The sequence below is a fragment of the Porites lutea genome, chromosome 1 (genome assembly GCF_958299795.1).
Source record: "Porites lutea chromosome 1, jaPorLute2.1, whole genome shotgun sequence".
NCBI classification, from domain to species: Eukaryota; Metazoa; Cnidaria; class Anthozoa; order Scleractinia; family Poritidae; genus Porites; species Porites lutea.
The window spans coordinates 59696472-59718312 of NC_133201.1; the positions used below are offsets into that span (position 1 = coordinate 59696472).

Here is a 21841-nt window from a genome sequence, read left to right on the forward strand (position 1 = left end):
GTGCTGTTTGTTATCCTGAACCCTATGCATTCTTTTCTTTAACTTTGATTTTTTTTTTATTATTCAGTAGGGATGTTTGGCTTAGGGCCAGAAAAGCCACCTTGATTTTCAAGAAAAAGGCCACTTAGTAATGTAGCAATACCAATCACATGAAAAAACTAGCAGTTTCAGATCATTTAATCAGCATGTAAACATGAGGGGTTTTTACTTCATAGCTGTTCGTCAATTTACCCGCTTTTCTTTCCTCCATGCAGGAGGACGGAGAAAAGGGAGAAACTACTCAATGGCGCTAAAAAGTAAGTAAAATATTTCATGATCATCAGGGGCCTACCTACTAAATGTTATTCTCTTGATATTATTGGGATCAGAATGATAATATTATTTCCTTTGTGACTGGGCCGTGCTAAAACCATTAGGCCCTTGTACTGTGCTGTAACAAATTACTTTCAAGAAACGTTACTTTTTAAAGGAAGTTTAATTCATTTGCAGAGTCAAATGTCTTTAGAGTGAAATCTAGGGCATTTTCAATAGATAATGATAATAATAGATATGTTGCGGTAAGTGTTGTTGCAAAACACCTACTCAGCAAGATACAGCTTTCTCTGTACTGGTTTGAGAAAAACTGCATTCATCTCTAGTGCTGATCAGTTTGAAACATACTTTTAAACGCCGGCTATCTGCAAACCGTGGCGCGCAAGTAACCTCCAGCCTAAATAACTAATCATCTAGAATCGAACCTTTTTGCAGGCCCTCGAAACAGGCTATTTTGATCCTTAGCAAAAAGGGTATCTAATTTTTTTTTGGCAAATAAAAAACAGGTAAGATAGGCCCATCGTCCCCGTTAGTTATTTTCCTCATATGTTGCATGCTCACGGGGTACACCATAAGATAAAATATGTTTCTCGTTTTTTCGTGTTTATGTTACATTTTTAAAGACTTCGTGTTAAAATGAGAGTAAAGAATCTAAAAGTCAGAGCAAGACTTTCAATTTAAGTAGTTATACATCAAATTAACGTCTAAATGATGTATTTCTAGGTCTGAAATAATCTGGCTGTGAAGTGCCACGAAAAAGCAACCATCCTCGATGATGTAAGTATTCAGGTGACTAGTTATAAGAAAATAAGTAAGCAAGTAACTATAGTTTTATAGTCATTAAAATTCTTCAACGTTGCGCGAGACCAACAATCGGCGACAAAATGAGTTGAGACACTTCGCCCAAAACTGGGCTTTTTTACGTTCTATTAGCTTCAAAAGGAGGAAATATAGCTTTCCTCCCCCATCCCCTCCGTGCAATGTTGTGCCCTTGTTCTAGCTACCTATAGAAAACAACAAACACCCCAACTTTGAATGGAGGGGAAAGGGGAGGTGTGCGGATTCTTTTGTTCTCCGAAATTACCCTATTTAAGTACAATGTCTCGACAATTTTGTCGCCGATTGTCTGAATCTCAAAAGTGGCCGTACGTCCTTTAGAAAGGTAATTGAATTCATTTCTTTATGCTGGGATGTAAGACCCCTGGTGGCTTTTTATTTGTTGTGCTCGACTTCATTATACCTATTTTAGAACAATTAGAAAAGGCGATTTCGTTATTTTCAGTGCGTGACATTTGGTGTCACGCTTAACCGTGCCTTGACATCGTGCAATGTGGCGCGTCGCTCACGATTTCTTATTCTCTCCTTTATCGAAACGCATCGAAACAAAGAACAAAGTCAAAAGGATAGGAAACTTAAGGAGGAATTTCCACGAGTAACCACGAGTAACCACGATGAGTATAAAAGAAAATAATCTGATTATCTTTTAAGAACAAAGTTGGTTACTCGTGTTACTCGTGGCCAGTCCCCTCCTGACCTCATAGTTTCTACTGTAAAGTACATTCTTCAAAGACCCTTATGGGTATATGGGCAACGAATCTGCTGCACAGATTTAGCGATACTATGCAGCTTTGCTGTGCGTTAGAACATTTTTCCTGAAAATTCTCCTGCGCATAGCAATCATGGCTATTTTATCGTCCATTCCACCCTTATCAAATAGCCAAACTTCGAATAAACACTTCGAACTTACTAGGGATATATTCAGATACAATATATTACCTGTCATCGATTCCTACCGATCACACTTAGTTACCAGAGGAAAATCAATCATTCGGTACGTGGGTATGCTGCGTAATTACTTGAAAACACTACCGAGTACAAAGATTGTCAAAACTAATTTTCCCTCGAAAAACACAGGAAAGGGATTATATGGGTATCTTATCTATCTTCTGGAAAACGACCCCGTGTATATAGTAATCTCAACTAGTTACCGTCTCCTAACCGGTGCTAATAAGACAACAGCGCGTAGATTTCGATCCAGACAATCGGCGACAAAATGAGTTGAGACACTTCGCCCAAAACTGGGCTTTTTTACGTTCTATTAACTTCAAAAGGAGGAAATATAGCTTTCCTCCCCCATCCCCTCTGTGCAATGCTGTGCCCTTGTTCTAGCTACCTATAGAAAACAACAAACACCCCAACTTTGAATGGAGGGGACAGGGAGGGGTGCGGATTCTTTTGTTCTCTGAAATTGCCCTATTTAAGTACAATGTCTCAACAATTTTGTCTCCGATTGAAGGTTCACAATTTCCAAATCACAAAAGACATGAACGATCTAGGGAATAATAGAAGAAAAGTAACGAATTCATTTAGGGTGAAGCCTGTGCCAGGCTCTCGGTCAGTGCAGAGAAGTGAAGAAGGCGGGCGAGCAGGAAAAAAAAGTAAGCGAGCATCTTTGCAAATACCACAGTCCGCCCACCTCTTACCTCACCTACCTCCATAAAACCGTTTCTCGTGTCAAAATGACAAATGATAAGGTGGCTGAACACAGTTAAGTCAGTTAAGAGCCGTTACTATTCACTGGGATGTTATTTAAGACTCGTTGCCGATATAAAGCTCAATTTTTTTAGTATGTATATTACGTTTATTAGGTTAACTCCGAGGTTTTTGTGTTTCTTTAGATCACGTCAGTCTTGAACACGTTCGGAAACAATTGCGTCAGAGAAATCTCTTAGTACGCTTAATGTCAGGAAAACGGTGTTCAGCCACCTTAAAATCTCAAAATGTGCCTTGTAGGAGAGTTTCACGCGCCCGCTTTGTTTTTCTCTGTCTCTGCGTGCGTGAAGGCAAGCAGTTGGCGTGGTTAACGTAAAGGGGTGAGTTAACTAGTATGTAATCAGCTTTCTAACTTATTTTGAAGTTACCGGGATAACGGTTAGCAGTGACTGTCGGAAAAAACCGCCTCACCGTGAACAATAATCTGTAAATCACTTACACAGTTAAAACACGCGTAATCCTTACATTTACCTAGATAAAGTTGTCTCGTGTAACGGAGAAATATTGTAATAAACAGCGATCCAGCGATGTCAGCAATCACTTACACCAAAATCTTTGGGAAGCTTGAAGTCAAAACCATTTGATACGTACAGATCTATTTTGTCTATACTTGTGAAGAAAGCTCTGTTAACCATTAATATCATTAATTTTCTCTTGTCGTTGCAGCACTGCGGATCGAATGAAAGTTCCAAGGATCCAAGCCGAAAAAACGACGGGGCACGATTAAGAAAACACTTTTTGTAGTATTTTTTTTAGTGTGTAGTAGCTAATGTCAAGTTAAAATAGCTGGCAGACACTGTGTGTGTTTAATAGGGTAGGAGCGGCATTTTTGCTTACATTTTTTACGAAAACTCAAGCTAGAGGTGTGGATAAAGTCACATTAAATTCACCTTGTTTCTTGTCTTAGTGATCCTTTCTTAAACATCCCTTACCACTGTTTCACGGAACAACGGAACTAAAGATATTAATATACATTTTTTCTTTGAAAACTCCCCGGATTTATCTCCTTCTTTGTTGTATCAGTATTTTTTGATTACACCTTAATGTCGCATTGCGGCTTACGACCCTCAAGCATGGCAGCTTTGACGTTATAAAATAATTATGTTACTGTCCAAGCGAACAGCAGGTAAATAAATTAGGCAGCATTCATTATGTATATCACAGAAGAGTTTGAGAAGGGATCTTAAAATTTTTTATGGAAAAAATGGACGATGGTAAAAACTTTTGAAGGCAGGAAGGGGGGGATGTCAATTTTTTTTAAATGCTTCATGAGAGATTAAGTTTTTTTACTGGCATTATTGATAAACCACTTATTTCTTAGTTAGTTCAAAGATATTTACTTCAGGTTTTCGTATTTCGCGCGTTTATGGACAGCAGGCCACGAGCTGTGTTGCTTTCGCTTTCTTTTCGTTTACGCTTGAATATTACTGCACAAGTTTAGTGAAAGAATAACGGAAAGACATAATTATGAACAGGATTGATCGCATTTATAGCGAAAAGTCTTAGTGTGTTTCGACTGGGATAGACTCGAGATAACCTTATTGTCTCATGCTGTTTTCTGAAGTACTGTCTACGAAAGAGCACATTAAGCTTTTAATTATAGCTGTTTTTTCCGAATGGTCAAGTTGGAAGTTTTTCTTCTTTAATTTCATCATTTAACATTGATCGAGGTCGAAGAAGGTGAGAGTTTTCGTTAAATCATCAGGTAGATACAGGTTTTATAGTTTAATTTCGGCCGGGAACTGTTGTTTTGATTCCCTGCATGAAGGCTCGGCCTCAAGACTCACAACTTTTGGGTGACAAACTAATCTATTTTTGTGTGGGGAATTGTAAGTATTTTTTCCTTTGTTTTTCATTCAGAAAACGAGGTTTTAATTAAACATAAAAAAGAGTAGATTTAATGCTAGGTCTGTAAGTAATTTTACTCGTTTTTTCGGAAAACTTGTATAATTTAAGAAAACTGCTACGAGATTGCAAAGAGATCGCCATGTTTGTTCTGCTTAGTTACTATATGACAACTGAAATTCACTGCTAATAAATAAAACATTAAGCTTGCATTTGATTTAATTTTAATACAACATTTTGCCATACATAAAATGGCCTTAAACGTGAGTGTTAATAATAAAAATTGCGCTTATCACTTGCGTGGACTTGATGATTTACACTTTTAGATAAATGCCTTTTGTGGGGGGTAGATTAAAACGATGATCTTCTACAGAAAATGTTCGCTAGAGTTCTGTAACTACAGTAACTTCTATTTTCATAGAAGTTCTGCTTTCATTCGCAAATCTTTGATGGAAAAAATTACTATGTTTAGCTACTTTCCGGGATTGATGAGCGTGTGAGAACCATAAAATTATTTAGCAAAAATTGCAACTCAGTTTTTTAAGGACCAAAAATTATGGAAGTTTTGACCAACACTAGCTTTAAAAACGGTTATGGGAGCTTTTGGGTCACCTTTTGAGTCTTTCGGGACGCCCGCCGGGCCACACTAGTTAGTTTTGTGAACTGGCTAGTGCGCGGTGTTACGTGTTGCGAGTAGTCTGCCATGTTGCAGTTACTCCTAGCCTCAATAAACGGCTATCCTGCGACGTCCGATCAGTATCACATTAGCTGAACATCTAAGCCACTTGTTACAGGCAGGCGTGAAGAAACCTATATTTTAAGATATCGTTATTTTTCTAAACTGAGCATGAACTAAGTAAACTGAGTATTCTTCTGAACTTTCTCTTTCCATTGATGTGTTTTAACGGTGTATTTTCAACCTTGGAATGCAATGATTTGGTTCTGACGACCACTGAAACAATAGGATGAGACATAAAACTCCCTAGAGCTGGAGGGGAGGAATTCGTGTCTATTTCGTCCCTCTCTGCAGGTCCTTACGGACGGGCGTCGGGCAGGGGTACCGTAGACTTCTATTTTATAACTGAACCAAAGTCAAAGGTATAACGTCGATAGTTTATGGAGGCAATTTCGTAATCCTGTTTTGGATCGTGATGACTATGAACGTTCTTATCTATCAAGGTTCGGAGAGTGAAGACGTGGTTTGCTGTGCGGCGGTTATTCGGTAAAAAGCCAATTTGAGATTTGTGGTCAGGAGTCGCCTGAAAGGTGTCTGCCCTTTTACAGGCTTCTGATATATGATCTCTAGTTAAAATATATGAAAGGGTAGGAAATTCTGTCATTTTGGTCAGCAAGAAGGCCCAAAATTATTTACTAATAGATGCGTTTTAGAAAACGTTCTGGTTTGAGGTTTATTCATATCGTAAACAGCATTTTAAAAAATGCAGAGTTCTAAACTATAGGTTTACGAGAAAGGGCTACCTTTTCTGCCAAAATAATCTGTAAACGCTCACGGTGTTGGACCCGGGGGGGAAGCTCCCCGCTTAAAATTTTGTTGAGGACACCGGCCCCGGGTATCAGGCAGAACTAAGCGGGTGAACTACATACGCGAGCGGGACAACACCAATCTATTCTTCAGATTGTTTTGAAAACGTCAAAAAGTTCCTACTTAAATCAGTGCACCCAAGAAAATACTTGAGGTGTCCATAGTTTCTGTTTTTTTTGTTGTTGTTGTTGTTGTTGTTTTGTTTTGTTTCCTTTTTTATTCTCGTGTCTTTTTCTTTTTGTGACTGATGAGCCTTGGTCGAGACAGCAAGGAACTTTATAATTCGGCGTATATATACGCCCAAGGATTTGGCAGATGTTACTTTAGGTACATAAATTAGCGCCTGTCGACTGCAGTATAGGCCACAGATTTTTTTTTCAAGCCATATCTGGCAAGGAATAAGGTTATCATCATTCAAGCGTTTATTGTTTTAGAGCGGTTTTCACTTGACTGTCGAAAGGGATTGGTTTTGGTTTTGGTTTTGGTTTTACTACGCCCTTTGGTTGGCTAGTGTATTTACTTTGGTTTTGGTTTTACGACAGTCAAGTGAAAACCGCTCTATCATGATTACCACCAATAAGTCTTGTGTCATATCTTTTCGAGTGGCAATAATTCGTGTGATTGAATTATTGAACGCTACAATGGTAGTGTATCCTGCGAGCAGAGTTTTCTTTCTAATCTGATTGTCAGTAATCAATTGCTCGACTAACAAGCCACGCGAACAACTATGCAATTGCTAAAAACCATACCTGAAATAAACCTCTGCTCGCTGCGTAATATATTTGTTTTGCTTGAATTGGACAATCGAACGATTGTTACGAGGCTCACACTCGTACGAACAGTCCTTTTCAAAGCCGCGCGCCACCGGTTTGTTATGTAACCTTTTGTATGACCATATATGGACGTTAGGAAAAAGCACACAGGTTTTGTGAAGTGTGTTTTTGCTGCGGAGCGACGGTAGGGAGCGAGCAGCAACATAATCAGGATTTAAGGGAAATATATAAGGGGCGACGAATTCTCGAATTCATCACTTTTTACCACAATGCATGATGTGAAAGTGAGAAAATGTCAAGCCATGCTATTCTTAAGAACCTGTATGAGCCGAAATTGGATGTGATTTTGACCATTCGCCTCAAAATAACAGCGGAAATCGAGATAACAAAACATATGTTTTGAGTTCGACGTTGCAGACGAGGACGTGTATCGGCGTTTTGAAAAGCATAATTATGTTCTTTCATTCATTCATTGCCATGGAATATGCGTTTACATTGTTTTTTTACTGTTAATAGCTCGATCAATGCGGCTGTCGATCATCTTGCCGGCGGAAGTTTCATGGAAAAGGCATGAAATTAAAGATTTTTCCCAAGAGTACGTAATTAGTCTCTGTGGTGTAGTGGTTAGCTGTAGTTGCTTCGAGCTGATGGTACTGGGTTCGAGTCCTATCGAACTCTTTTTTTCGTTCTTTCTTTTTTTTCCCGTTTTTTGTGTTGTTGTTTTCTATAAATATATAGCTAAATAACTGTTACTTAATAAAGTGCAATAAACAGCAAGAAAAGTATCGTGTTTCCAGAGAAAAGATAGTACACCGTATATTAAATATATGGATAAACAATCTGAATTTCTATCATTTCCTACAATTTACTGTGGGAAAACCAGAGTTTATAACCACTTGATCATTTTCTAAGCAACGTTCCCACGAGTTCTTTCTATAGACTGATAGTAATTATTCTAGTACTTTCCAACATGTAAATAGGACATTCAATGTCATTTTCGATTCTTTTAAGTCCCACTGCCTAACTAATGCCAGTATCAACAGAATGTGCCGCAGCATTACTATCTTTTAGATACCCTAGTTTTATTAGTGTTGCTGTGAAGAAGAATGCGTGGCGACAGGGACCTTTTGTGCACTTTGTTTTGCTAAAACTGACTGTTCCTGGCTTATGAAGACTTTATTTTGGAGTACTATCCAGGCAGATAAGCTTTCCGGAACATTTTTAGAACTTCAATTAACCATTTTGGCTTGAAAACTTTATGCCAGTTGCGCATGTTGTGTTAACATTAAATTTGGAGTTCATGTTTACAGTGTGTTTGTATGAATATCGCTGGATTCTCTTGTTGCACTCGCTGTTTCAGTTTGTCGCTTCAGTTTTGCGTCTGTAACACGATAACGTCACCATACTTTAATTTACCAGCATCGTCACCTCAAGAATTTTGCTTACGGGGCACAGTTTTAATTGAGCTTCCCTGGCATTTGCACAAAAAAAAGGTAAATAAATTGAATTCTGGTAATTGGGTTCTTGAGCCTGGTTTTAAACTGTGAGTGATGTGGGTTTTGGCAAGAAAATAATTCATAATTTGGCACACGATATGGTAGCCAAAAATAATAATAACGATATGTTGGGTTTCTTTGGCAAGATAGTAAATGGGCGCTGATGCCACTACCAAGTTAACCTTTAAGATATCGTTTTTATTTTCACAGCCCTTTTCAAGGAATTAGCATACTGTTTAGCTAACGACAAATCGAAAAGTTCAGTAGCTAGTTTACCAGGTAAGTTTATTATACTATTCCTAACAGTTTCAAGTTCCAAGTTTATTTTTTGAGTAATACGTTCTGTTCACAATCCTACTGATCTGCAGGTAGCTACGCTTATCGAGGCAGGTCAGTCTCAGAAGTTCTAATATTATAGTACACGAAAAGAGTTGATTGAAAAAGAGATTAAAAGGCTATCAAATCATAACAAAAATTCAAAAGTTCGAGCGGAGCTGTTTCAGACGTGACCACTAAGCTCAAGCGCACGTAATTTTTTTAATTCTTTTTTGAATGATCTCGGCCGCCACGTCACTTTGATACTAACATCAGGTCTAAAAGGCATGAATTGAAACGCTTCTTGAAAAAAACTTCTAGCAATAGGATTAAACGTTAATCGACCCCAATTTATTTTTTTCAAATACACTGTTCAGGAGGATATTGTACAGCTCTTTTCGCTCGTGATTAGTGCATGCTTATATGCTCGACGCTCCAACTAAAAAACTGTCAAAATTCAATACACACAGCCATCACTTGTTTCAGCAATTAGAAATTTGCCGCCTTCTTTGTCATTTTGAATATCTCCGTCCTCCTACGCTTAAATTTAGAAAATAAAACTATCAAAATGTCTTCAAAACGATGCTTAAATTTTTTCATACTACTTCATGCTAATTGAAGTGAAGAACAGCTGTCACATAATGGCAGGTCATAATGAGACCACAAACCTCTTACAAACACGCAATGGCTTTTGCAACTTTGTACCGGCAATGTTAAATGGGGGAATTACCGTTTTGAAAATTTGAGGTAACAGGCTAGAACTAGCAAGTGAAGTTTATTGATTGGTCACTCTATTCAGATTTTTTGTCTTAAAAGCTTCTGATGAAGTGCTTTGTGTAGGCAAACAAGGTTTGCCATTTTTTTGACCAAACGAACGGTCATTGAATGTTAAAGGGTGCTGGGTGGTGGTTTGGAAGATTTAGTTCTTTCTGAACGAAAAGGGAGGGGCAACTATAAGGGACGAAGCTACCTGTACGCACGGTACGCACGTGCCTACCTGAAAAAGTCGAGGGCAAAAAAAAGTAATAATAAAATAATATGTATTACAAAAGTGAATAAAAGCAAAGGATAAGATAGATAAAAGATAACTATTTTAAGAGCACGGCTTGGCTCAATGCATTAAACAGCCGACTGTTTAATTTTTCCTTTTCAAAAGTTATTCTCGAATGTCGGCTTCCAAAAAAAATACGTGATTCATTGGTAGACTAGACTGCAAGTAGTCTCTCTTTTTTCTTGGTCTATCGAACAAAACGCGCGAGACACGCAAATGACCACGCAGGTTACTGAACGCTCACGCGCACATGCACTCCCCTCACTAAATCTGAAGAAAAAGAGAGACTGCTCGCAGTCTATTGGTAGACCGAATCTTCAATGATATATGATACATAGAGAAACTGCTGGAAAAGCGCGAATAGCAACACGTTGTTTTCAGTTCAGCCTGTCTTCGCACTAGACGAAGTAGGACATGATTACATCAACGTATGGTGCTTCTTCGGTCAAAAGTAATATGGCAAATAGCCTTAAGAGAATCACTCATTTGCAAGTAAAAGTCTGAGATACCACTAGATTGTTGGCTTAGGTGCTGCGGTTACACTAGAGGATTCATAAATGATTTGGATTCAGGATTCCGGATTTATAACATTGATGGTATGAGGATCATTTCGCAAGCGTTCATACTAAAAGAACATTCGGCCGGATTCCCAACAGTTTACACACATCGGTGAAACTGGGTTGCAGTTTAGCAATGACGACGGCGATGACAACGAGAACAACGTCAAAAAGCCGGGGTTCAAAAAGTTAAACAACAAATTTTAAACGTGAAGCACGCTTTTTCAGGTGTACATTTCTTTGCCGTCCCCACACGACCATGACGTGAAATTTCCTTAGGCGACGTTATCTGGAGGACGTGAAAATAAATACACGATGACTGATGACTTTTTCTTTCTCAGTTCAAGCTTGTGACAAGAATTTTTTTCAAAATGATTTTGGTCCATAAATAAGTTTAATCAACAATTGTTGACTTGATATGTCTCCCGAAAAATTTGACTTGAAAAGACTTGGAATAAGTAAAGGTGAAAGAAAGGCTGATAAAGTCATGTGACTTCAGTTAGTTTACTTTGCATTCGCTTCTGATTCTGGTCATTAAGCGATGTAACTGACTGTAACAAAGGTACGGCTAAGTAAATAAAGATTCTGCAGATAATTGGGGAGTTTAAGGCAATGATAATCCTTCGCATTTGCCTCCATGCATCTTCTTAGTTATATACATTCTTGCAAATATCTGTAATTCTACGTAATACCTGTCAATTTAGCTGCGCGAAAGGGGGAACATTTTTTAAGACAAATTTGCGTGTTTTGAGGACATAAAACTAGTTTTTGCAAGATTATTGAGGAGTTTAAATTTTGGATACAAATTTTACAGATACTGTAGGACTAAAAACGAGAGAAAGAAAATTCGTGTCTGCACTGAGATACACTTTCATTACATGCCAGTGAAGGAACCCTTGGGTGTCGCATCGCTTTTTAAAGTATGATATTGAATGATTAACAAATCAACTGATATCACGTCCATGCCCCAAACAGTGCACATTATTTCGTTCCTCTACACTTCTACAATGAAAAATATCGCAATATTTAGGTATGGGTACCATCTGCACCTGCCATACATCAAATCCGACAATTTGCATACTCAGCAAATTTGGATATGAACGGAGCAATACTGTCGACATTTTCACTAAACGCTAAAATACACCTCCTTTGTTTGTTGGGTTCAGAAGCCAATGAATAAATCAGAATTAGGCTTAAAAGATTTCTGAAAAAATATATGTTCAAGAGCAAGCTCCCAACGTGTTCTCTGACGCTCTCCGACATGCTCCGAGTTCCACTACTAGCATTAACTTTAATAAATGCACAACGGCTTCGCTGCGCCCGCTTATACAAAAGTGGATAGTACTTATCTTTTCGCATTGGGTTAGGAAAATTTTTAAGAAGTTGAAAAAACACATGCGACCTTCGGTTGATATCAAGCTTTACAGACGTGCTCATTACATGTCTTGAATTCTCTCATATACAGCAAAAATACTGACACATCTGATATGTTAAAACGCTCGGTTAGATTTTGTGACATGGATGTGAAGCAAAATACTGGTTGGGATTGTATTTATATTGTGCAGGCTTCATCGATATATGATTGCCTGCAAATATCCCTAATCATCTGAATAACAAGTTACCCGTAACACAAAATGCTTAAATTACATTACACTACCCAAGTCGTTATGCGAAAAAAAGGTGCTCTTTTCAAGTGTCAATGTTTTAACACCACGTGCTGATTGAGAACACTGTTTTAAGTCGTCTGTTCCCCTGCTGAAGGCTAGATTCTTACCTAGGGAGCAAGCACTCCATCATGTATACCTACTAAAGGGGTCTTATGTTCTCAGCTTTTGTTTCAGATCTTATCTAATACAGTTCCGAAAAAAGAATGCACTTTTTCCACCAAACAATTTCTCTAACAGAATTTTTATCCTTAGATGAATTGATCAGTTGTCAAAATGAGCTCTAATTAAGATGTAAAAATTCTGTTCTCTCCTATGCTTAGGCTGTATATCCAGCTTAGGAAATGTTTGCTGAAAATCGACTGGATTAGATCAGATATATCAAAGCATGTGTCTGAGTCAACTTTAAAGAGCTTTTAAAGAGCTTTTTTTTTTAACTGTTCAAGTCGCGGCATGATTCTTATATTGTTACTGGAGTACCATAAGAGCAAACAAGGAATGTTGTCATGCCCTTTTAAAAAACCCTCATGACAATAATAAGACAATACGGTTTTTATTTTACATTCAGGCATATTCTGCTAGTTCTCTGTTTATCAATAACAAATTTCTACTGAGCCGAAAGATGGTAAATGAAATAAGATCAACTACAGATTATTAGGCACGTCGTATTCTTAATTAAACACTACCAATTCAACATTTCAAGATCACGAGGCCGGAGCAAATTGCTAAGCCATTGCTGAAATATTAACATACGTTCAATAATTCAGTGACTTTGTAGCTCAGTTTCGTGGCAAGGAAAGTTAATAAAGGATTATAAACAAAAAGGCAAACGCTTCACAAAGGCGACAGGTGGAGCAAATAGTTTAGTCATACTTCGGCTGAGAAACAGGAGCCGTTTATAAGTAGCATCGCTGCGTAAAGTAGAGGCAGAAGAATCAAATGTCCAGGTACTTCTCTGAGCTTATAACCACTGAATTCTTATTTGACAAACTATTTTTATTTTTCTGTTTTATTTTTTAAGCTTCTTATATATAGAATTGAATTTATTTACAGTCGTACACTTATATCCTCAAAGAATAATTTAACAACTTTTACTTGGCAGACTTTGAGGTAAAGAGGAAAATCGATACATTTATTCCTCTACAATTGTTTTTTTGTTTTCCTGTTTAAATAAGTCACAATATCCACCACTGTCCTCTTTACATGGAAAACAATTTTATTAAAATATTGAATTGTTTGAATATTTCAGTACACACAAGGAAAAGCGAATGGTCACCAAAATGCATTTGCACTTTTTGTTGCTTGGGCAGTCTCTACTGCGTTGGGAATTTATCAGTGTAAACCTTTGCTAATTTATAATTTCAAACCGAGGCTTAGTTGCGAAATTTGCTCTTGAGACGTGAACAAGGGTAACCTGCAGTGTGTTAGCTTTATTGATAGTTGGGATGGAAAAAGCTCATATGTCATATGCTTTATTCCGTCCTCAATTATGTTCTTCCTAAAACTTGTGATAAACTAACAGCGGCATAGAATGCAAGAATTTTTTTCGTGTGCAGTAATTTTTATGCAAATTTTCTGTCATAATGTCAGCACTGGCCTGACTGCACGCAAGCCCAGAACAGACTCGAAGTTTTTTGGGAGAGGTGAGTACATCAATGGGCAAAAAAACGCGTATACGTATTTTGTTATGTTTGCGTACAATAACGTAAAAACAGAACAAACGGAGATGAATTAATTATTATAATATGTTTTTCACATGCTATTTCTTAGAATTAAGATAATACACAAATTTGGCCGAGCAATACTTCCAATGGAAGTTAAGATTGCAAACACGACTGAAAAAGGGAATTCTTGTACTTTTGATTCTCTTTTTCTGGCCGTTTAAAATTTAACCCCGTCAACTCTATCTTCTTCATACTAGTTCAAAGTTTTCCCCCACATAACAGGTGATAGACCTATCTCGTGCAGGATAATTATCTTGTAAAGTAGTGCTTAAAATTTACTAAAAATGACACCCTTCCTTGAGAACCAGTCTCAACAACGGCTCTGAAAATAAGAAATACGAGGGATGCATTTCTTTATTATCGAACACAAATATTGGCTACAACAAAAAATCAGTCTCGATCCCCTCTGCAGGAAAACTACTACCACTGTCTAGCTCTTTTAAGACATCTTACCCAACAGTTACTATTATAATGTATTCACAATTTTAATCTATCTACTGATATCTGTACTGCGGAGGCCAAACAGGAATTAATCAGTTAGAACATTACTCCAAGGTAACCACAACCTTTTTCCCTTTCCTTGCGCAAAAACGATCAGCGCAAAAGACTGAGTTTTCTAGATACTGATGATGGTACAACTCTAAGTTTGCCCGGAAAGTAAGTAAAAAAATAATTAATTTAAAGCGTTTTACTGGTTTAATGTCAAAATGTTAAGACAAAAATATATCAAATTTTTTTTTCAAGGAGGGCATCTTGAGACACCTACTGATTGGCCGGCCATCTCTTGAAATCTTCGAAGTCGTAAATTTAGTAGCAGAATCTTAGTCATGTCTCAAGACGGTAGACCTTCATAAATAAAAGCTATCTATTAGTTTTGAAAGAAATGGAAATCAAGCATTAGAATGTTCAGAAAAAATTCCGAGCTCCAGATGAGATTCGAACGTACGTTAAATTGGACGGAAGCACTCAGTAACAAAGCCGATTTTCTGAAATCCATTACGCTGGCGAGCCTAGCGCGTCGTTTCTGACATTCATTTGGCCCTTTGACCGACTCTTTATGTATTCTAACACTTTGGCGAATGAAATATGCGTAAAATTGATTCCATCATTGGCTAGTATTAAGTTTAAATGTGGGTGTGGAAACTTTTGGCTATAAATGTCTTCAAATTTTTGGTCTTAAATCTTTTTATTCCGGTTTTCATAGATATTCTTACAGCTACAGGATTATGTTGCTTCAGGTAGCGTTATTCATTGCACATTGTAAGTATCTTATTGTTGTTGTTGTTGTTGTTTTTGTTGTTAAGTAAAGCATTATCGAAACGACGCGGCCCTCAAATGAAACTGCGCTTAATGAAGTCCTTCCTCTTTCCTCACGGGCGGATTCTTCTCGTGTTAGCGTGCCCAGTTTTCCCATTTTCAACAGACCATAAAGCGGTCCCCCGTCTTTCTCTTGCCTTTTTCCCTTCCCTTTAATAAGCATCCACCGAATAAGCGAGGCATCCTTTCTGCTTCACTGTAACTCTAATTGATTAAGGATGAAATGAAAACACGGCAGATATTGTTATTTTCTTTTATTGACTAACCTTTTTTGCATTGTAATCGTTTTCTAAAGAATCAAAGCAAAAGGAAGTTTCTACAGTAGTTATCAGCTATTCCCAAATAGTACAGTTTTAGATAAGCAGATAGACCAAAGATATGTGGATCACCTTCAAGAAGTCCTGTCCAATTCCTGCTCCTATTAATATCGGGCCTACTGAACTGGAGAGGGTTTCAGAGTTTAAACTACTGGGTGTATATGTACAGAACGATCTCAAGTGGAATATTGTCAGGAAAGCGGGTAAACGGATCCACAATCTTAGGGTCTGTAGAACAGCCCATTTCCCCAGGCACATTGGTCTTACAACTTACGTCACTAAGATTACCGTAAATGATCTAATAAACGCCCGGGGCGTTTATTTAATTTTTTGGGTCCACGAGGGGGCGTTTAATAGATGGGAAGCGTTTTTAAAAAAGAGAGAGGCGTTTATTCTCGTAACTTATTTTAACGAACTCAATTTAACTGTATACAGTATGCTTTCGGCTAAAAACGTTTTTGTGTTAACAGAATCTCGACTGCGGGCTGACCGCTTATCTAGAAATTGAACATGACATAATACACAAACTGATGTTAATCAAGCAATGAAATTAATAGATTGATTGATTTTGCTCTATTTCGCCATTTCCCAGTATTTGGGGGCAATTTTCAAGGGGGGCGTTTATTAGACAGGGGGCGATTATGAGAGAGGGGCGTTTAATACTAACTTAACAGCGTAAGGGGGGGTTTATTAGATAAGAGGCGTTTATTTGAGAGTGGGCGTTTATTAGATCGTTTACGGTAGACGTGTTTTAGAACATGCCTCGCCTGTCTGGGGAGGGCTGCTCATTTACCTCGAAGAAGATCTACAGAGAGTGCAGAATAGATGTCTAAATGTCATTGGTCTCCCTAGGGATACTGTTGAGTCACTTGTAACTAGGCGTCAGAATTTGACGAGGAAAGAATGTAAACGTATCCTAGAATCAGAAGCACACCCTTGCAAACAAGCCAGTGGATCATGGCCATAATCTAAGATCTTGTAAGACTAACCCAGCGCACCTCAGAATACCTGTATTTTGCAATGTTAGGCACAAACAATCGTTTATTCCTAAAGGTGCTAAACTTAACTTAATCTGATATGTTTATATAATATGTAGTGTTTTGAATTTTCATGGTAATATTACCGTAATTCTTATAGCCAAAGGTAATAAATAAAGGTATTATTATTATAAGCACCGCAATAACAAATTGAAAAATTCAATGCTCTTGAGAGAAAATTTAAGAATAACCATCATTTTGTTCTGCTTCAGTTGCTGTTTCCAGAGCAGAAAGTAAGTTGGACACATTGTAATGTTTTTTTTTTTACTTTCTAGTTAGCGTATCCTATACACTAAGCAATTCACTTCTTAAAGGTGTCACAAATGCAAGTTGCGTAACAAACGTTGCGTGGACCTCTGCATTCAAACAGTTTTTCCTAAACACAAGTGGTTACTGAGTAATTATAAAAATAAGCTGAATACTAAAGTGTGACGACTATTTGATTCATTATAATTTGGGCAATAATCAACAATTTGGGCGAGCATCGTGGGCAATTCTCAGAATCTGAAAAATTATTTGGGAGGTCCATAAAGGGGCCAACGAGAACTGGGACTGGCATGCGGGGTTTTGCCCTGGGAAAATGGGATTTCAGACACTAGGCCTAGGGCACGGGAGCTGAGGGAAGCCACAATTGTACTATAGATATATCAAGACGAGATTTAACTAATTCCCAAAGTCAATGATTCGTCAGCAAAACATTAAGAAAATCAGTGAAGGATTTGCACATTAAGTACAGAAACTTTCATTTCTGTCAAAATTGTCACTTTTCACAAGAAGGACTTGTTACTTCTCGGGTATCATGGATTTCCTTTCTGGTTACACTTAGAAAGAAATATTTACATTCTTTCGATCTCTGACAAGAAAATAGGATGGACAGGACGTTCACTTTGCCTTTGAACTTTGTCAGCTGTAAAATCCTCTTAAAAGCAGTGAAGCATGTCAGAGCAAACTTTATTCACCACACAAACAAGCTATTAAGCTGCGAAATCGTCACACGAACAGAAAAAGATACCTCTCCTCTCCTTTCCACCTACCCAATTTTCTTGCGAATTCCAAAACAAAAATTACAAGAATTCTGAAAACTGGGATTTTTGCTGCTCTGTTTACTTTTTTTTTATTAGAAAGCAAACTTTGAAGCAAATGGGGTCACCACCAAGAGAGGATAAAGGGGACAGAGAAGGCATCCCTCATACACACCCTATTCCATAGATAACTCGTCTCCAGTTATTTTTAGAATCGGGATAAAGTTACCTCGCACGCTGCATGGATGTTTCGTGGAGGTTTCGCATGACTAAACGCACTGCAAAACATGTTGGGCGAAAGGCAATGAAAGCGTAAAAAAATCGAGAGCATTCCTGAATATTGAAGCAAAATGATTCGGCGCTCACCTGGGAAAAGGGAATCGCTGGACTCTTTGACAACCCGTGAAATCAGTTTAACTCGAGGTTGTTGTAACCTCACTGCTTTAATAAAATGAGAAATTTCGCCGGTCTATTAAAACCGGTAGTTTGTTCAATAAAGCAAGTAGGACGCCAAGTGTTATTTTTGTTGAAAATAAAAGACTAATAAAAGAATAAATATCAAACCAGAAATCACTCTCTTCAAACTGTAAATTATAAATGATCCTGAGAGAATATTCAGTGTGTTAAGGATTTCCCTGCTGTACTGTTAGCTCTATACAAGAGAAGAAGGGCGATTCTTTTTTAATTTCCGTTTCGCTGACACAGCTTTAGCAGAAATCTCTCTGTAGTAGTTTTCGTCGACAAAACGAATAGTAATATCGCTCTCCTCGTTTTCCGCCAGTTTGTTCTGCGTCAATTCGTAGAGGACGCTTGGCTCTAAGCGTGGGTCATCCACGCGGAACACATTCGCGCTATGTGATTGGCTGTTGTCTAATCCTCCTTGGGATATGTGGTCTTAAAAATAACTCGAAACGAATTACCTATGGAATAGGGTGTGTATGGGGGATACATTCTCTGTCCACTTTATCCTCTCTTGGTCACCACCTTATCATGGTGGGGCAGTTTGGGTGTCTCAATGATCCATAGAGCTACGTCGGCTGGAGTCTTGTACTCCAAATGATACCAATCTTTTAATTCTAGTTACATTGTATTGCAGATAGAAGCTGCCAGCAAGACTGGTCATATTATAATAGGAGCTGTTATTTCCGTGATGTGAACGGTAAAACATTTACTGATGCCCAGGCCAACTGTGAATCGAAACAAGCCAATCTTGTAACTGTCAATGATATTTATGAGCAGGAATTTCTGAAGACTTTCATGGGAAGCGCTGGGGGTTGGAATGGTCTCAACAGTCAAAACAGCACAAACAACACATTTGAGTGGGTCAGTGGAGAGAAGGTTAACTTTACTTACTGGAGAAAAGGTCATCCAAACACAAAATATCACTGTGTTCATATGTATAGAGAAAAAAACTTCAAGTGGCAAGCGAGGGCATGTTCAAATACACACAAGTCGGTTTGCGAAAAAGGTTTGTTGCGCCTTTTTTCTTGTTATAGGGCAATCAAAGAATCTGCATCTTCTACGAGATGCATGCAGATGTTTCTTATTCTCGAGAAAAACTCACTGACATTGACGAGACAGAAATAGATATTACTCATCTCAAAATTTCATCTCAATATTTGTTTTCATAAGGGCCATTAGATAGGTGACTACCCACCTTTCTTCTCTGTAAACACAGGCGGCCCAAGCTCAATTTAGTATACAATAGGCGCTTATAGAAATATCGTGTGGTGTTGTGTAACAAGGTCGTTCAACGGAAGGATTAGCCGTATTTATACTAGAGGACGTCTAAGACGTCTGAGACGTTTAAGACGCCTTAGACGTGCCCTACTCTTTACGAAGAGTGTGTGGGTTCTTTAACCTCCCACAGATTTTTTATTACATGTGCAAGAGCTTGTGAGACGCGTACGGGGCCTACGGTTTATCGTCCTTATCCGAGAAGTCCAACCGTTTGCAAAATGTTATTACAAAGGCAGCACTTTCAAAGTGTTGCCTTTGTAATAACATCTGCAACACTCAGGGTCTTTAAAAAGACCCTGAGTGTTGATCCGGCCGGAGTTTGAACCTACGGCCTCCCGCTCAGCAGACCGTCGCTTATCCCATTGAGCTAACCGGAAGAGTTTCAATCCACGGTAAATCGTCGACATCCGCAGAAATGGGGCTAAAATGCAAATAAAAGACGAGGAACGCAACATCGAAAGACGTTAAGTTAACTTTTAAACAAATGTTAACGTTATTTTTTTTAAAATTAAATCAGTCGCGATCCCATAAAAACCTTTGTAATCTTTGAACCGATCGTTGTATCACAACAACTCAAATATGTTCGCTCGCCCATACAATCCTTCCGTTGAACGACCTTTATAAATTGAGCTTGGGTCGCCTGTGCTATATACTGATTATAATCACGTGTCTTATCGAAGTGTCATACATTCCTGTCACTCCACAAATAGCACCGCGCAAGGAATGCCCATCACCTAGCAAAAGCAACGATGATCTAATCTGGAGACCCACTCCCATAATAGGACCAAAGCTTAGATGAAACTTTATAAGGTTTTATCAAGAGTAACTTAAAAGTTACCCTGCACTTAAAACTTAGGTCTCTTTCCATTAAAATTAACTTTTCTTATGTGAAAAACTCCTTTCAGTTAAAGTTGAACTTAATTAGACTTAAATTGCTCAACTCGCTCTTACATTACTATGCGAACAGCTGAGCTCTGAGCACTTTGTAAAGAGTTCACTGTAGTGAGCCTTGAAACTGCTTTTAGAATTTTCCCTGCCAAGTGAATCGCCAACTCTATATCATGCCGCCTCCCAAAGGGTATTTAGCCTTTTTTTCTTGTAGTTAGGAGACCACGTTAAAGGGGCTATGTATTTTCTATCTTTCTAAAAAGCTAAAACTTGTGTTGCCATCAATCGAACTCCCAAAAAAATGACCTAGTCTTAGCATTTAAGACTATATTTAGGCATTGAAGCTGTACCACTCACTAATAGTGGGTCGACTACTCTTGTAACACTAACTACTAATGTAATAAATATCAACCACTAATGTAATACATATATCTTATATTGGAGTTTAGTGTGTAGTGTCGTGGGATATTTTTACGAGTCACGCCTGGGCGAGTCAAAATACAAAAAAAAGCCTAAAGCCGTAAAAAGCCTAACGGACTTGAAACCTCATCTTCGCCTGGATTAGTACTAACGTTAAGTCTTTAGAGGACGTCTAAAGTCTTCCCTATCGAGTTTCCTCACATTTTAAAAGGGCTAGAAGTGGAGACTGTTACGCTCCTCGGCGCTGATTGAATAAATCAACGTTGTTTGTGTCACGGATTGTCGCCGTCACCTTGCATCTCATGCACACGTTCAGGTCTGTTTTGATCTTCTCTGTTGTATACTTTTGAACTTGTAATGTTTGTATGTTCTGACTGTTTTTAATTAATGTCGACATTTCATTGTTGAGGCAACTTTATTCTGAAAACACGGTTTTATTCAACCTTTATACAATTTCGGGAAACGATGCATTTTCTGCCTTGTGCGACGTTTGTAGAAAACGGCCTCTGGAGTACAAATACCGTGAGATATTTGCACTCGTTTTGGGTGTTATTTGTACTCTACTGAGTGAAGTTGAATAATAATAACCATTACCGTAATAAATATCAACCACAAATGTAACAAAAAGTTAACCACCATTGTAATAATTTTTTTAACGTTAATGTAACCGGCGCTCGGTTAGCTCAGTTGGAAGAGTGCCGGTCTGCTGAGCTTGGAGGTCGTGAGTTCAAACCCCGGCCACACCATCAATCATAACGTTAATAATGATAACATTTATTTATACCGCGCAAATTCAACTATACAGTTTCCAAATGCGTTTTCAACTGTACAGTTGAAAACAACTTTTTTAAATGCGTTTTCAACTATACAGTTTTCAACCAAGGTCTTTAAAAAACTGGTGAGATCATGCTAGCTGTGAATTCGCTTTCTCAGTTCAGATGATCTCGTCAGCCTTGTCTCCTTTATCCTTGTACCTCAGTTGTAAGGGGACGTAAAAGAACCTGTGAAATTGCTCGAAAAGAGTAGGGGACGTAGGCCCCGGATGTCATGGTCTATCGGACTTATGCCGTCATTGGTCTGGGTGGGCGAGGTGGGATCAAAACATGGACTGAAGTGGCTGCAAGAGTGCACCTTTACATGCTGACGTCCGATCACAAAACTCTGGTTCCTCCGCAATTCAGCCATTGGCTGCAGGTGATGAAAGTTGGCACCGTTTATTTTTTATTATTTTTTTTAAACTTAACCACTAATGTAATAACATTGCGAC

General features: G+C 38.2%; 1 protein-coding gene and 1 long non-coding RNA gene across 3 annotated transcripts in view; both read left to right on the forward strand.

Annotated features, from left to right (window-relative positions):
* LOC140923688 (LYR motif-containing protein 2-like) overlaps positions 1 to 21841 on the forward strand; it is a 246979-nt gene that overhangs the window by 188812 nt on the left and 36326 nt on the right. The window lies entirely within an intron of this gene.
* On the forward strand, positions 8563 to 15093 carry LOC140940772 (uncharacterized). 2 transcript variants are annotated; one of them, XR_012166373.1, is made up of 4 exons: positions 8563 to 8623; positions 8733 to 8801; positions 13700 to 13752; positions 15038 to 15093. It is a non-coding gene; the product is annotated as an uncharacterized lncRNA (long non-coding RNA). The 2 variants fall into 2 exon arrangements; XR_012166372.1 differs by lacking the exon at positions 8563 to 8623 and having other exon boundaries at positions 8672 to 8801.